The sequence below is a fragment of the Acanthopagrus latus genome, chromosome 9 (assembly GCF_904848185.1).
Source record: "Acanthopagrus latus isolate v.2019 chromosome 9, fAcaLat1.1, whole genome shotgun sequence".
Classification (NCBI taxonomy): domain Eukaryota; kingdom Metazoa; phylum Chordata; class Actinopteri; order Spariformes; family Sparidae; genus Acanthopagrus; species Acanthopagrus latus.
Genome location: NC_051047.1, coordinates 5,925,890 through 5,941,462, shown reverse-complemented (window position 1 = coordinate 5,941,462; position 15,573 = coordinate 5,925,890). Strand labels below are relative to the sequence as shown.

The 15,573-nt window shown below is 42.0% G+C and overlaps 1 protein-coding gene and 1 long non-coding RNA gene across 3 annotated transcripts in view; both read left to right on the top strand.

Annotated features, from left to right (window-relative positions):
• The first annotated feature begins 4,969 nt into the window (after positions 1-4,969).
• LOC119025891 lies at positions 4,970-7,756 on the top strand. The gene is made up of 3 exons (XR_005076954.1): positions 4,970-5,082; positions 6,462-6,506; positions 6,821-7,756. It is a non-coding gene; the product is annotated as an uncharacterized LOC119025891 (long non-coding RNA).
• A 1,679-nt stretch (positions 7,757-9,435) lies between these two features.
• zmym2 (zinc finger, MYM-type 2) overlaps positions 9,436-15,573 on the top strand; it is a 31,268-nt gene continuing 25,130 nt past the window's right edge. Inside the window, exon 1 of one of the 2 annotated variants that reach the window (XM_037109435.1) lies at positions 9,436-9,569. The gene's annotated coding sequence lies outside the window, so the exon portion shown is untranslated. Of the gene's footprint in view, positions 9,570-10,465; positions 10,548-15,573 lie in introns of those variants that run through there. The other variant, XM_037109437.1, reaches the window with a different exon arrangement.

Below are 15,573 nucleotides of genomic sequence, written 5' to 3'. Positions count from 1 at the left end.
GGAGGTTTTAATCCAGTGGTACATTTGCAGATATGTCCTTTAAAATCTTTTTTTTTTTTTTTTTTCCTAGGTTTTTGCTTTTCTCTGTTTTCAAGGGCTGGACAGAGTGGACCAGAGGTGAGAGATGAAGAAGGAGGGTCTCTGGGGATTCTTTCACAGAAAAGTGTGTAGCTGATGTATATTTTGGTTTAGTTTGCTGTGGTCACTTCACAGAACAGATATTTTTTTAAAAAAATGTTGGCACCCTGTATAAAAGTGATTCCCTTGTCTTGCTCCATTAATTTATCTTAAGTGAACTCTGTTTTCAGGAGAACCTTACAAACATCATTCAACTCATTCTAGCAATATAAAAGCTTTGCACATCAGTGGAAAAACAAAATGCATCATAACTAGGGATGCACGGTATGTGTTGTCTCAAGGTCACTCCAGCAATGACATGTGTGGCTCTTGTCTGCACTGAAATTATGTCATGAACGTGACAACAGCGTTGTTGTTCTTCTCAGTGTTTATTGGCAGCTGGCAAACCAACTTTAAAGGTTCATACCACCACATACTGTGTGTAAATGCTGCACTTGTTAAGTCAACAAAAATGGCTTGGCTTTGTATTATCTGTTCTATTTATCGTCTATAATTTTATCATCTGCAGATAATTTATCTGTCCGATATATATCGTGCAGCACTAATTTTAACTCATTACACACATCATCCCTGAGTGTTATTTAAAGAAACTTCCCCCATTAAATTAGGTTAGTACATTAAATGTACTAAAAGGAACTTTTGAGGGGTTATGAAAGAGTCTCAGTAAAATGCTGATGCACCTACATGACCTACAAAAGCAACCATGACCATCTGTGAGAGGGCTGGCCATTTCTTAGAAGTAACAGGAATACCACATATCTGAGTCTGATAAGTCATGAAATTAAAACTGTTTTTTATAAATCAAGACTAATGAGTCTCAGCCTGAGAAAAGACGCTGTGCTGTAGTCTGGTGTTACATTTCTAAAACAAAGCTTATGTTGTTTCACCATCTATATCTCACAGCTATTAATCTTACATTGCTACAAACAGGAAGATAAGGTCATCGCCATGCAACCTGAAAAGAGCTGTTTAAAAAAGGAAAATAGCTCACACCGCTTTTGTCTACAGGGGTCGCCATAATCAACAAAATGGAAGCCTCTGTTAGCTGCTTTAAAGGGTTGTGTGGTCAATGCAATAACTAGCAGATGTAAGACCCTCACTGTAATGCATTCACATTTAGTTTTCTATCATGCATTTACAGTGCATATATTATAGCAAGTATAGCCAATATTATTATTATTATTATTATTATTATTATTAACACATAAAGGTCAAGCCTGATCTTAAGCTGAATACGATAGATAGACAGATTAAAATACAGAAACAATAATAAACAATAATGTAGTAGTAGTTTACAATACTGAGGCGAGTCTGTTGGTAGAATAACAGATACAGCACCTTTGAACAGTGTTTAAACAGTGAGAACAAACCACTACAAATGGATCCAAATGAAGTACCAGATTATTGCATAATTAAGTGTTCACTCCCCTATGATCCACCTGAACCATCACTAGTGCAGCCAAGAGAATTCACACACTATTTTTGGATTGAGGTCACCTGTGCATATTCAAGGTACGACTGTGAGATCTGATTTTTGGTCCAGTGCAGCTGGATGTGAAAGGTCTGGAAAGGGAAATTCATTTTGACAGCAGCACCTTTGGGGAAGGGACACAAGAACGATTCCCTCAGAGTACAGCAATCGCAAAAGGAATCAAACACATGACAGCAGAAACTAAATCTGTCTTGTGGAGGACATCCTTAGACTGTGTTAGAAAGTTGTGGGTGAGGCCAGCGAGAGACTTATGACAGTGTTCAGCCGATACTTCAGCTGTGAGCGTTTTGTAGCAGAAGAAAACACCACAAATACCAAAAGGCTTGTGGGACGCTCTGGAAGCGAGGTATCTGCACAAAGCCCAAAGGATACTAAAAGACAACACCCACAAATGAAGATGATTTTACTTTGTAACCTTTTTACCTGCTGTACGTATGCTGTAATCCACGCACTGCGCCTCGCTACGCTCACACTCTGTCTCCACCATTAAACCCTAGTTGTGGCAGCATCATGCTCTGGAGATGCTTCTCTGCGACAGGCCCCGGAAGGTTTGTGTAGGTGCAAGCAAATAATTAATTCAGTAAAACAGAGAAAATGCTGGAGGAAATCCTGCTGCAGCCCGGGAGAACAAAGAGCTGTAGCTACACAGGTGTGACTATAGACAAACACCGTCGCTGGGCTGAATTCGAAGCCAGAATTTGTGATAGAACTTGTAAACTGCTGACCGCTCATAAGAGCTTAAGCGGTTTTACAGCAAAGAAATGCCTAGAAGTTGCAGTGTCCAGATGTGCATGGACCATCTAAATATTGACCTGAGGGCTGTTATTTTACGCTGACTTTTTTTTCATTAGAAGAGCGTGGACTGTAAAAAACAAACCAAAAAAAAGTATCTCCACTAAAGAAATGTGGAGGTGGAGGAGTTTAAACACCGAGCCTGGGCTAAAGGCTCACAGTCATGGGCATGAGGAGATGTGGAGCAAGTTTACTGTTTATTTACAAAGAACAGATGTGAATACAATGTTAAGAATAATTGCCCCAAACGTCAGAGATCTCCCTGTGTAGAGTTGAGATGTGGTATATTGCCAGTGCATGTTGGAACAGGCAGATACAGAGGAGCGCCTGACGCTGAAACAATCTGTGAACACTGAAAGCTAAATGTGGTGGAGCATGAAATTCCTTCTATTTTACTGTCCTGTATATCATGATTTAGGGCAAATATTGTTGAAAAAAAAATGTAGGTTCCGGATTTAGATTTGATAGGTATTGAGGGAGGTGCTGTGATTGTAAAGCTCTCTGATTATGTCTCCAAAAGCATGGGACAGGGGGAGGACAGTAACGTGATCAACTCCTCTCTTTAGGACTGAAGACGTTTGACTCATGAACTGGATTAAATATACAGAGTATGGCACAAATGGATCAATTTGTTTTGTTTGGATTTGGGTTTTTAACATATGTATTATCATGAACTGTCATCCTCATGTATGAATGTCTACGCAGCATTTATGTCTTTATTTCTTTGCTGCTTCTTCTGTATTGTTTCCACTACTTTTAAAGTCAACCTGCACACAGACTTTCACAATGCATACTTTTATGTTATTGATGGCACTCTTAATATACTGTGTACATACTTTCTTTATCTTCACATGCACAGCTCACACAGACATGACACGAAAACAGACTGCACTAGCCATGAGGAAGAGGATTCAAATGAATTATTAAACAAGAACTGTCAGCAACATGTACTTATTGAAAGGTTAAAAAACTCATTATGTAAGAAGAGGAAAATCTTATATTATTGTAAAGGATTCTTTACAATAAAGGAATTCTGACTTTAGCCATTTATACACTTTATACACCCTACGTGTTGTAGGGGAGAACAGGTACAGCTGTAACCACTCAGAATAATGCTACAGGGATTTCCCACACTCGGCACATCCTCTGTTAGATTGCCTCCCTGCTGTAACAGAAGCCATATTTGAACCTTCATAGAAAGTTACCATAATTGATTAAAAATACAAAACTTTGCGATCTGATATGCTGTTATATACTGTCCTGAGATCTGATGCCTAGGAATCCAAACAAGTATCATTAGAGTCACTGTTTTGCAAGCTAAAAACTTCAGTATGGTCACCCTGCTGCCATCTGACAACACATACAGAAGTATCTGCTGCCATAGCAGCAGACTACAGAGCAGCTTCACTCCCCAGTCTGGGAGGGTCCTAAACTCATACTCAACACTCCATTATCTAACATAGATATATCTAATATCTGGCTAACTTGTCAAACAATCAGCCAAGCTTGAGTGCATAAGAACCAAACATGGCTGGTGATCCCCAACAAGTTTTATTTAAAAACCTAGTCTTGTTTATTAGGCTTATGACACACAGTTTTATAATATAGAAAATTGGATACTCCAGTCTTTTATGTATTGGCAAAACTGCAAATCTGTGTACTTCATGCAACTGCAAGTGCAACAACTGTTTACTCATCATGAGGAGAACTCGTTCTGTGAAACACCTGTAGTTAAATGTGCTTATAAAAAGAACTGATGGTGTCACCAGGTTATTTTTAACTCAGACTTGGAAACTTAAAGCTGTATGTCACTATTTTTGGGTTATATTTGCTAAAATTGTCATTATTATCTGACAGTAGCATAAGATACAGGTCACCTGTGTAGAAATCCACTATTTGTGGGTCCACCAAGTGGCACTAATTTGATTTGCAAGAATCTACTGCTCCCGGGTCAATCCAACCAATCAGAGCCAAGGAGAGTGTCTCAGAAGTGTCAGTCACTCTTGTGACTGAGTGTGTGAGGGCTGGCTGAGGCAGGCAGGAGAGGACACCATGGCCGCTCGCTCTGTGGATTTGAGGCCGGATACCTGCTGTTTACTCTGTTTTGATCTGTTAATTCTCTGACTTCTTAGTCTTTCGCGGTTCCACTGGTACTTTACCGGTGATAACCTTTAGCTGCTGAGTCTACATCACGCTAAACCTGATACATGTATTCTGAACCCATCTTGGTAGCCTGCTGCTGCCCTGTTAGCTTAACCTAGCCTAGCCTACCAGTAGTTTGTTTGATCTTCTCTCTCACCCTTTCTCCAGATTAGGATGCTCCTCTATCCTGTAAAATGCACATAGTTTGATCTTCTCCCTCCCTTTACTGTTTTTACCTCAAATACATTTGTCCCTGTAGTGAGTTTGTGATTATATTTGGTAAAGATTTCTCTATCAACCTTTTGTATATATGGCTTAAAATCATCTCCCCCTCACTGCAACAGACACAACCAGTAAGCATTATGCAAATGAGTAGGTGATTATGTCATCAATATGTAAATGACCGTTTGATGTCACCTGGCAACTTTTAGTGACTTTTGGAGCTAGTGCTAGCTACTTTCATTGGAAAACATTTGGCAACACTGCGCAGGCACAGTACCTGCTCCTCTGCTGGACAAGTAAGGACCCCTGCTTGATATAAGTTCCATCCTATGTTTTTACCACAAGGCTATGGTGGCAGCGGTTACAGTACAGTATTACTCGCAATAGCACATATGGCCATATGATGTTGCAGTCGAGCTACGTAGCTTGCTGCTAAATCTGGCTTGTTAGCTCATATGCTAACTCCGGTGTTTAGTTTTGCCTTTATGGCTACTGGTTAGCAAAAGTGTCTTTCAAGTGACCAGGCAGTTATACTGTTAGTTTGTGTTCAGGGCGCTCTGAAGTGATTTAGAGAAATAATGCTACTTATGCTTCAGAAAGGCAGCACGGCGTTGCACAGGGTAATAATTAGCTGCTAACTCGTCTACCGCAATGTGAGGAGTAGTGATTGTTACTCGGGATGTCTACAGTGATCTGCATGAGGCACTCATCATTGTGTATTGTATTGATCAGAAATAGAACAATCAGGACTTATGTTGTTGTTATTTTGAATGGACCATCTTGGTTATCTGGCATCCTCTGTTACCATGGTTACAAGCCTGCTGGTGCACAGCAGGCTCCTCTGTGGGGAGGGGCTCTGACGGCAGGGCTGCAGGCAGCAGAGAGGAAGGAGGAGGGATCTGGGGGCTGTAGCATTCAAATATTCTGGCTAAGTCCACTTTTTTCTAAAAACTCCAGACTGCACTCTGTAGTTTTGAGGAGGAGATATATAACGAGAAGAGAAAGATTTTTTTCTACCTAAACAAACTAAATGAACAACCTGACCTTGAAGGACAACACAATTTATACTGTTGTACTTTGTTTATATTTGGCGGACCCTGCCACCTGTCTAGCTTCAAACAGTGATCTGGGACAATATTTTGCCCTCAGAACAGCTCATTTATTCACTGATGGTTAAATTAAATATTTCTGAGTTTGTATTATTACCTCATTAATATTGTCTGAGTTTGAATTTCTTGTCAAACTTACATAGTGACTCTTTATGTATTGTAACAGAAAGCTTCATGATACAAACTGAGACTGTGGTGTTTAGAAGACTTTTGATTCAGTCATTTGTCGTTCAAATGACAAGTGTGCCAACACAAGTATTCATTTACACATACAATTTCATCTCAAGTTAAAGTATGACATCTATTGGAAGACATACACAAGTTGTGGGATGAGACCAAAAGTGCAGTTGTCTATACAAAAGCACAATTATCAGCTCTTGTACTCCGACTGTTCACATGGACATTTACCAGTCAGGACAGCTCTAACAAAAGATGCTATCATACTGAACTGTGATAAATGTCAAATCAATTGTTTTGAGATCTTGACCCAGAGGCTACCAGGACCCACGAGTGAGACAACAGAAGCCTCAGCTGCCTTCATTTTGATAACCCTGTGTCTCTTGCAGGTACCATGACGTCATGGAGGTGTAACACTATCACTGGATACCCCTGTAGGTAGCAAAGGGAACTTGAGCATTTAAACTTTCCTGGACTGTTAAAGTCTTGTACAATGCTTAAGTGAAATTCATAAATTCATAATTCATGTATCATTGAATAAATAATATATTTCCCATGAACAGAATATGTGCAAAGGTAGAATAAAGAGGCAAATGGATGGATTGTAACAGGTGCACTCATCAGAGCCTAATGAAAATTATAAGAAATCAGCAAATGCGTCACAAGCATACAAACTATAAATTCATTTAACAGGCTGTGTGTGTGTGTGTGTGTGTGTGTGTGTGTGTGTGTGTGCGCTGACGAGGAGTGAGGACGGGTCGATCTCCTCTCAGATATGGATCCAGGCTCACGTTACGTGACAGAATTCAGATGAATTGCGTGTCGGGACGTGGAAGCCTCCGACCTTTCTGTCAGCAGCGGACAGACACAAGATCTGCTCACTTCATCAGACCGACTGAGACATGTATCCCCGTCCTGTCCTCCATCAGCCCCCCGCTGACTTCAGACGTGTGTGAGGGGCTGAACAGATGGAGACCGTGTCTGTCTCGCCGGCTCCCGTGACGTGACTCGATCAGCACGTTCCTCCGGTGTATGTCACGCTTTGAACGCACCTGATCCGCCATATTAAAAACGTCATCATCAGTTCAATCGACCTTTTTTTTTTTGCCTCTGACGTAAGGACGCTCTTTGATAATATTTTATTGTGACTCACGAACAGCTCGTTGTACTCAGGACTGAGTTGAAAAGTGATATTGAATGTAACGTTGCTCTTTGTTTGTTATGTTCCTGTGACATTAGCATCCTCTCCTTCAGGCTCCTCTCATGACGCGAGGTGTGTTTAAGCCTTTTACAGCACTTTTGGGATCATGACTCATGTTCCGGGCCGTGTAGTTTCTCCTGTATGTCTGGATGAAATTACGTGAGGAAACCCGGTGTTGCACCGACGAGCTGAGAACATGAACTCTGTCAACCCGGATCCGTGCTCCTGATTGGACCCGAGCTGTGTACTTCAGGCAGCTTGTTTCGGCTCTTCGACAGCAGCCCGTCGAGATCAAACTCTGTGTTTTGTCTCTGAACTGGACACGGCTCACAGCGGAGACATGAAACGTGTCAGTGAGCTTAAATCAGCTTAATGGTGAATTTAATTGCCAACCATGCAACCGCTGATTGCCCCTTGTGCGCTTGCGTGGCGAAAAAAAAAATTAGAAATTACGAATGGATGCCGTTCAGAGAGGATAATAAATGAGAGAGGTCTCACTCTGTCTCCACTTCCGGTTGCAGTAAACGTGAGCATATATGCAAGAAGGACTTCCGGCTTAAAGGACCATGCCAGTGTTTTTGGAATGATTCAGCTGTATATTTCTGATATAAATTACAACACATGTTGTATCATTTCGGATATTTCATTTTGATATTACAGTAGTCATGATGATTGTGATTTTAATAAATGAAATATTGTTATTGTGTTTATAAAACACATGATCTTGTGAAGCGAAGATGTTCAGCCCTGTGCATCTTTAGTTGATGAGTTCAACTGATAGCATTTTCATTAGTAATTAAGTAGTTGATAGTAACTTATTTTTCTACCCTTTTTTTTGCAGTATGGTTACAGACTCTCTCAACCTCCCTACATTTGTATTTTGAGGGTAATTGATTTATATAGTAAACAAAGTTACAGATAGATTTGATTGCTAGCTGTTCAGATTTTGGTACATATCAGGATAATATCCTTATCATGAATTTGATTGGCCACAGTAATCATGCAGTTGACAGCCTCAATCAAAGGTATCGTTCTGGGTGATGACTGGGTTCCATCACTAGTTCCTAACCTCTTTGTGGCCTATAACAAGGCAACACATTTGCATATTTCTACTAGCTGTGACAGGTATAGCCCTAAAATGATTTTTCTTGCCATATTTGGATAACTTTTGAGTCCCAAATAGGTTAAATGTTCCCTAAGAGCAAACAAACTTCAGTTTGAAAGTATAGTCATGCCATCAGCAGCTGTAATGTTTTCTTTCTCCTGTTTATCTCTCTTTTCTAGCTCTTCAGATCATCTCGATCCTTATCATCCGACTTGTTGTAAGTTGCTTTGGACAAAAGCGTCTGCTGAATGCCCTAAATCTAAATCTAAATCCTCAGATTTATCTTGTAACCGCCATCTTAGTTTATACAGTATAATAATTATCTTTGGTAACTGTTTACATGTCACCCTCATGTAACATTTAAAATAAAATCTGGGCAAAGGTATTTGTATTTTTTTTCTTATGAATTTCAACTTCAGCTCATGTAATATGTCTATAATGCCCTGTGTATATTACAGACAGGCTGCTAAAAATGTAGAACATATCATGAACCATTAAAATCCATTAAAACTAGTTTTCATTCATTGTCATTATGGCATGAAATCATGCATCCAGTGTTATCAGGTATTCATTCTGTGGTCCTGGATGAGTGTTTGTAATTTTTACTATATGCTACATGCTGTTTCCCTTGTGTCCTTCAGGGGGCTGTGCCTCTTGATAAATCAGATAAACCATCATGCAAGTGATAAAAGACCACATTAATTACAAAAAAATGTTCTATGTCATAACTGCCACAAAAATACCATTCATGAAGTAAATGGAACAACAAATTATTTGTGTTTTTCTTATAGTCATTAAATAAAAACAGCGGCACCATGTAAACAAACTTGCATTTACAGAGTTCAAATCCTGAAAAGGAATGAACATTCGGTCGTTATCATCAGGATTGATGTTGGTTAAAAAAAAATGTAACTCCCTGAAAGCTGAAAATAATATGAATACATATTTTTATAGTACTTTCAATTAGCTGCATGAGGGTTAGTAAATTAGTACAAACTTCCCTGCTGAATTTGAGAAATAAATCAGGCTCCCCACCACTGGCGCGTCGAATAAGATGCATGCGTAGTGCGTCATCTGCTCATTAGACGATCTTCGGACGGAAAGTGGAAAGTTCTATGTTGTGCGCACGCGCTCCCCGGGATTAATATCAAGGCACAAAAGTGGCGCTACACCGCTCCGAGCTGTACTCCGGTAAGACAACCTCACAGACGCTTTCTATATTCCAATTTTACGCCTACTTAGTCAAAGTTTCGGGAACTTGCGCTGGTCGTCAGGCGGATTTCCGGGCACTCTCTCAGGAGTCACGCTGGGGCGAGAAGACACATTTAGGGAAGAATAAAGAGTTAATTTGAAGAGATTCTCTGGCTGCTCTGTGTGCTGTGGCTGCTGCCGCCTCTAGTCTCCAGTATTGTTCAGTTGGCTCCCTAATGGCGGACGGCAGGCAGTGCTGTTTTCCGCTGGGGGAGGAGGGAGGGGGGGTGGGGGGCATATTCTATCTGGCTGTGAAAATATCGGGTTCATCCCCGGCTTTGGGTCACAGTCCCTCCCGACAGGCTCATGTAAACACTGTGCCTGGTTTTATTTGAGCCTCGTTGTTTACCACCGCATGACACAAATGAAGGCAGTTCATGTGATACGTAACGCGAGGGCGCCCCTGGCGGTGGTCGGGTATATTTGCCACTGATTGCGCCAGGGTGGACGTGCAGGGTAACTTTCCAATTAAAACCCCAGCGTCACAGGTATCATAAAAATCGGGCTTTTTATTCGGATTCCGGGGGTCTTTTGGTGTCCCTGGCCTGTGTATGGCTGGACGAGATGAACTGGACGAGAAGCAGGGTGTTGTAGTAAAAACCACCCGTCCCCAGCCACACAGAGGTTGTGTTTGAGTGTCACGCTGTGTATCCCATGTAACATTTGGTCATATTTTCTCGCCTTTGACGCGAATTAGTAGTGAGTGTTTCTCTTGGTATTTTAACAACGGCGCAGTCTGCGTCTCCTCTCCTCCCCTCGATCCGCCGCTAATCCAATGGCTGTTTGCGCCAGGAAGGGCAGGGGTGGGAACGGAACGGAACGGAACACCCTGAACCACGTTTCTTCTGGATCCCAACTTGGAAGCCAACCTACCCCCTCATTTACCTGGGTTATTTATGGAAGAGTTGCGCAGCTCAGGTAGTGCTGGTTCTGTTTAATGCTCTTGATTAAAGTTTTGGACCTGCTCTCCATAGCCAAGTTTGACAAATATATTACTGCTGAAAAAAAGAGAAGAGGGGAGAAGGGAAGGGAAGCTCGGATCAGGTCGAGTCATAGTCACCGCGGTAACCGGGTGCCTGGACCGGATTTGGTGCTGTGGTGGTCCTCGTCATGGAGCTGAGCTCCTAGCCAGTGTTAACAATCAAGGGCACAGCCAGGGGGACTCCAGCGGCCCCTGAAAGCGTGGTACAGGCTGTCCTTCTGTGCTGATTTTCCAACATTTCAGAGGAGGGCTCATCAGAGCTCAGAATAGTCCGGGTTTAGTTTTGGATTGAGCTGCCAGGTAAACCGGAATGGACTGCATTTTAGCCCATCAGCTGACTTGGGGGGTGTTCTGGTGGCTGCGCATTACGCATCACTTCTCAGTGACATAAGCCTTTATATAATAATCTCAGGCGTTTGATTTGAATATGTGATGAGTCGTACTCTGCGCAACTGGCGCAAACAGCTGCATGTTCCCACCTCGTGACCTGCGGGGGAAAATGATGTCAACTTGTCTGTATGCGCAAACTGACAGTGTTGGAGAGGTAGAGGGGCACCTATGAAAGGTGATGATGTGGCCGGGGCTGGTCTGGCGCAGCTGTTGATTTTAACTGCTTCTCTGCTGAGCGCGTTGCTGAACAGTGTCACCCCAGCCCGGCCCACCTCTGTCCACCTGGTGTTGACGTGGGGAGAAAGGTTGCATGTCAGAGCTCATTAATGCTGGGCCCTCGTTTGCCTCTCGTCCACGTGAATGCAGGCTGGCTCATAGCTCTGCATTGCAGTCTGAACAGAGTCTAGACCAGGCTATTTTTTCCCCTCAGTGCACTACTCAGTTGCTTTGCACATAGATTCCCTCTGTTGGTGTAATATCAGGCCAAAAAGCTGTGATGCATTTTTTGCAGCCCAGCTTGGCTTCAGGGAGGTGTTGCACATGGGGAGAGGGGTGCCTTTGGTCCTCTTAATACTCACCAGTGACAGCAGTTAACCCCATGGTCATGGAGAGATGTGTTAGAACCGTAACACACACACAGGGGTTTGTTATATGGTCGATGATTCAAGCTGGAGTTGGATTGCACAGCACAGTCACTGGCTGTGGAGACTGGTTCAGAATCTCATCCTGTTGTTGAACAATTGAGAGCAACTTATTGATCTTGAATGTCATGCTTGTGCTTCCTGTCACATGGTCACCATGAGCACCTCTCTTCCTCTTTCAGCTTCAGTGCATTGATGTATTATTAGAGCTGGATGAGGCACTGCTGCTCAGCATTGCTTCTTTTTTTTTCTCCTAGTGGCCATTTGTGGTATTGCAGTAAAAAAGTCCCTCTGGCCAAGTATAGCATTTTACCAACAGAGCACCATTGTCAGAGTTATGTCGGTGAAACTGCTGACTGGACACCTCCAGCTATGAAAATGGTCAATGATCACTCTTTGTGTTATATGTTTTATTATGTATGGGCATGAGTACTTCATTTGGACTTCAGTATTTACTTGACGTGTAATAAATAAGGCTGCGATTAAGAGGAATTTTCTTCGTTGCTTTAATCTCTTGATTGTTGTTCTTGATGGGTTGGGGTTAGGCTTAAACCTAATCGATTATTTATAAGGTCTGTAACATGCCAGGAAATGATTTCAATCGAGATGACGTCCTCAGATAAGTTTTTTTGGCAACACAAATATTCAGTTAACTACGATAGAGGACGAAAGAAAACATTAAATGTTCACATTTAAGAAACTGGAAACAGAGAGCTTGAAATGTGTATTTTTTTCTTGAAACATTACTCAAATGATTAATTGATTTTTAAAATGGTTGGCAATCAATAAAGCTTCAATGCATGCTTCATCAGGTTTGTTGGCCACATGACAAGCAAACTTTTAAAATGCTTGTTCCCTGAATGGAGTTCAATTCCATCAGGGCTGTGCTGTGCTAACATATTTCCAAAACTTTACCTTCTCACCCACTTCCCTCCACTGCAGCTCCTTAGTTGTCCTGTCTCGGCAGTGGTAGGTGTGTTAGCTGAAGGTCCGCAAACAGCCATGATTAGTGATTATTATTGTCTTCTCTGTTGTTGTTCATGTTCAATGTACAGACATCATCAGCATGATGTCATGATGCCGGTGTGAACGATTGGCTTTGGTGACACAGTATCAATGTTGCTCTTGTTCTGTTCTTTTTTTTTTTTCTTTTTGCACCACCACTGCAGTCACATTGCGATATTGCATCTAAGCGCATCTTAACTTTGACTTTGCATGGAGACTGTTCACACAGATAATTCACTTTGTGTTTGGTCTGAACACAGCATTATATGTGTTCTATTCCTGAGCCATGAATGTTCTTCTCTTGTGTGGCTTATCCCAACTTTAATGCGCCACGAAGATGAGGATCTGGTTTTATTGACAGTACCTTGAGTTGAAGAGGTATGCTTAGTGCAACACTAAATCGCGTCACAACTCGAAATGCCGTCACCAACCCTACCGCCATAGAACCTGAACCTAGAACCAGTGCAGTGTAGCCCTGCCCCTTGTACTGATACAGTTCCACACACCGGCAAAGTCAGGCTTTGACCCGGCTTGGCTGTCAGAGAGGAAATACTCCTCCTGACTCTACAAGACAGATATAGGTAAGGTTTGGTATAAAAATATATACAGACCTACAATTATTATATGGCTAGACTGTGTGTGTATGTATGTATTTAAAAAAACAAACATTGCAACGTGCAACTTGAAGTCGGGTCGACACCTTGAGCTCTTTGCTGTGTCTGTCGAGCCATTTCTGAGCAGATTTTGTGGTGTGGCAGGGCACTTTGTCCTGCTGGTGGTGCCACTGCCATTGGGAAGTGTTGCTGCTATGAGGGAGTGTAGTTGGTACACAGGTCATTGGATGTGGGTGGTGTGTGTCAAGTGGCATTCACTTGAATGCCAGGATTCAAGGTTTCTCAGCAGGACATTGCAATGAAATGAACATGATCAATGTTTCTGAGATCACCTGTCAAGGATTTTAATGACGTGACTGATCGGTGTAAACTACAGTCAAAATCCTAACCAGTAGCACATCAGCTCTCTATTTTTGGAAAATGTTCAGTGCCTTGATGTTTTGGAATGGCACATGCTGGAAAATTATGGAGAAATATATAATGAGACTCTCATATTTACATGACTTTAAACAACTTTTAGACATCTGGAGATACGTGTTATGAATCTCCTCCAGTCATGATCGGTTCCAGTTTTAAACCATGTTATGTTTCGGTTGTAAAATATAAAGAAAACCTCAATGTTCCCCTGTAGCACTGGGGCCAAAATGGCCGCCGCAGTGATGTCAAGACAGTGACTTGGCTTCTTCTGTAGCATAGAATGCTCAGTTATGTGCATTCAGGTGCTGTCAGGCTCTTCCTGTTCAGGGCGACTGTTGGGTGAGAACACAGAGCTACAAAGATCGTTGTCTGCTCTGAAGTGAGTCTGTAAGCTCTGTGTGTGTGTGTGTGTGTGTGTGTTTCTGTGCTGCAGCTGTCAGCAGCGATGTGATGTGTGGCTTACAGCCACCCTCATTGCTGTGTAACATGAAAAGGAGATTTTGACAGAAACGGATCAACATAGAAAGTGCAGACATCCCCAAAAGTGCCTTGAATATTATTTGATCCTGAGTGTGGCTCCAGATCGGCCTACATCATATGTTTTTTTTATTTCTTCTCTTGTGGATTTATAGCGATACATCAGAAGCCCACATCTATCAACACGTCACCGTTGGATGCACTTCAACATTGAGCACTTCATAGATTGTTAATTGTAAATTATTGAGTATTATGAAGATTGATATCTAAATTTAAAAATTAAGTTGGCCAGCTCGTCAGCACCCAGATGTGGAGCACAGAGAACAAGTCCCCATGGTGGTGGGCCTTACTGTTACCACAGCAACCAAGGTGTAGCTTCACCAGTTGCCGGGGGCAACAACAGAGAAGCTGTGTAGAGTGACAAGCAGGGGTGGGGAGAGAGGGAGGCAGCAGGTGAGAGGAGGAGGAGCAGAGTGCTGGGTGGTTGGTAAGGAGGTGCAGAGAACACAAACCGAGGAAAAAGGAGGATAAGAGGAGGAGACGTGACGTGGAGGAGGAGGAGCAAAGTTGCCAACGTTGCTGGGCAGGCACATAGCAGTTCTTGGGTGCTTACGTTCAGTCATGAAGACATCGCTTCTACTGTTGCATTAAGCCCACCACTATCCCCCAGTCCCATCAATATAGTACCTGTCAAAAGCAATATTGGAATCATTTTAGACCATTATATCAGCTGACGATATTTGACTAAATAGAATGAGCTGGTTTTGGAATAACTCAAGATTTCAAGGCTGCAAGTTTTTTTGAGGTGCTGACTGATCTGAACAAAAGTACAAAATGCAATGGAAACGCATGAACTTGCACCTGTGATTCAATTTTAGGTTCTACCAATTATTTGATAAGAGTACTGAGACTGCTGAAGAAAGTCATTGGTCATTGAGACTTGCAACACAGTAACTGCTACTTTTATTTGTTCTTATCAACTTGAGGTCTGAATTTAACATGGTTCCAAATTTGTTTTTGTTTTTGGCAAGATGTGATTCACATTTGAGTCAGACCAGGTGTGGGGAGATATTGAGGGATCCTTGTGTTGTCCTTCTCTTGCTTCTATTTTTACAGCACTGCCCTTTGTCTTCCCTTGGTAGCACGTTTGCTTATTGTAAGTCACCTTTAAAAAAAAAAAGACTCATTTGAATTGATCTAAGTGAAGTAACACAGCAGTCACATGACTACCCCAGCTTCACATCTGCCTCCATTTTGACTCCACACAAAATTAAAGCATCCAGTAAAATCATAACTGGACACTCTTCTTGGAGGAAGCAGGTCACAGTTTGAAATGAAAGGCTCATATCTGGGACAGGCTTGGTTGAAATTAGATGGCTGTTTCTAAGGGTCAGATCAATCAAACTACAAAAAAGTGT